Source organism: Geospiza fortis, unplaced genomic scaffold (genome assembly GCF_000277835.1).
Source record: "Geospiza fortis unplaced genomic scaffold, GeoFor_1.0 scaffold38, whole genome shotgun sequence".
NCBI lineage: Eukaryota > Metazoa > Chordata > Aves > Passeriformes > Thraupidae > Geospiza > Geospiza fortis.
This window is the reverse complement of record NW_005054591.1, coordinates 40,005-41,902: the sequence shown is the minus strand read 5'-3', so window position 1 is coordinate 41,902 and position 1,898 is coordinate 40,005. Positions and strand designations below refer to the sequence as shown.

General features: G+C 47.7%; 1 long non-coding RNA gene across 1 annotated transcript; it reads right to left on the bottom strand.

The window, feature by feature from the left end:
* Window positions 1-831: 831 nt before the first annotated feature.
* On the bottom strand, window positions 832-1,898 carry LOC102034202. Its single transcript, XR_265504.1, has 3 exons — window positions 1,844-1,898; window positions 1,646-1,767; window positions 832-1,299 (listed from the first exon to the last, which is right to left on the bottom strand). It is a non-coding gene; the product is annotated as an uncharacterized LOC102034202 (long non-coding RNA).

The window sequence follows — 1,898 nt, the reverse complement described above, 5'->3', positions numbered from 1 at the left end:
GTGGCCAGGGGGACACCCCAGGTTGGGGACACAGAAACCTGAGCACAAACACCACACCCACAACCTGTCCCATGCAATTCTTTATTGGCTTTCTCCAAGAAGCTGCAGTGTTATTGTTATATTTTCTGAAAAATCTCTTCACCAGGATTTTTTTCTCCTGGGAAGCTGAAAAGCCTCAGAGAAAAAGGAAAACAATATTATTTCATTTGCTTCTCTTGTGTTTTGCTGCTTTGGAATGTGGTTGGAGATTGTTTATCCAACAGGTGAATTGTTTTTACTTAATGACCAATCACAGTCTGGCTGTGTCAGGACTCTAGAGAGTCACAGGTTTTTCACTAATATCTTAAGCCTTCTGTCTATATCCTTTCTCTATTCCTTAGTACAGTTTTAGTATAGTGTAATATAATATAGCGCAATATAATATAGCATAATATAATATAGCACAATATAATATAATAATAAATCAGCCTTCTAAGAACATGGAATCAGACTCATTCTTTCCTGCCACAGGAAATGCCACACTGCAGCTCCTTACCAAATACACAGCTGAGAGACAAACACCCCACAGCTTCCTGGGAATGCTCAGAGGATCAGTTTTGTTGGCCATGGCCACCTAAAGGTGTCCCTGAACTGTCAGACAGTGATATTTTAAGACTGATTTCAGTGGAAACACAGCAGTGTACTGCTCACCCTTGAAAGCTGCCTGTGTCAGAACTCAGGCATTTGGGCACCTCTGTAATGACATTTTCAAGGCAGATTTGCTTCCTTCCTCCTCCATGCCCAGGTGGGATGAATGCAATCACACTGCTCAAAGACATGAGGTGAGCACTGTTTCTAAACCCTAATCTGACGTGTTTTCTTTATTTGTAAGGACAAATATCTTTCATGGCACCAGCCTGAAGGACTCTATTACACTCACACATCTGCAGCACCTCAGGTAAGTATCAACATTTTTACCATGACACAAAACAGGCATGGCAGAAGAGGGAAAGGATGAGTTCCACAGCTGGAGGTGACTTCCTTCTATCTTCATGGCTTTTTTGGCTCAGCCTCTTCAGAGGCCAAGACCATTTCCACTTGAAAATTATACAGTTCAAGCATTTCATGCTGAGGCCAAGACTCAACTCATTCAGCTTCCAAAAAGCACCAGGAGAGCTCTCTCAGTTCCTCATCCCCTCTGCAGCACCGCAGAACGTGCCAGAAGCTGGGCAGTGCCAGTCCCTGCTGCCTGTCAGGAGCCAGGTGAGCAGCTCACCTCGTGATGGTTCTCCACAAACAGTGACACCTTCAGGAGTGTATCTGAGACAGAGAGAAAACAGCAACCCCGTCAGCTGAATGTGCTTTACCTGTGTTCTGTACTCCCAAAAACTTGTCCTAAAGGCAATAAAAACAAGTGTGGGTAAAACTCAGCAGTGAAACAGACCACTGAGCCCTTGCCACACTGTGAGGATGTTGCTTCCAGCTGTGCCCAGGTGTGATGGTGAGTACTTTCACCTGAAGCTGACCCAGATCTCAGAGCAGGTCACAAAGATCTCAGGGCAGGGTCATCCACAGCTGCAGAGACCAGCACGGCCATGCCTGTCCCCAGGGGACATCGGCCCGGAGCCCTGGGCAACACCCCTCAGCTCTTGACACACAGAACTACCTTGAACGACCTCATCTTCTTTGTAACGCTCCAAAATCCTCTCCCAGGACTGCGGCAGGGCTTCCACGTCTGCCAAGCTGTCCAAGCTGAGGCGCTGCAGGAGCAGTTTGCTCTCCAAGTACCTTCGTGCCTGCTAAGGACAACAAGGACAAGAGAAACCCCCCAGCGCCGCCCTGACACCCCCAGCAGGATGGATACAGGTGCCGGTAGTAGCGTTCCACGTCCTGCAGCCCCTCCAGCACATCGGCCAGCG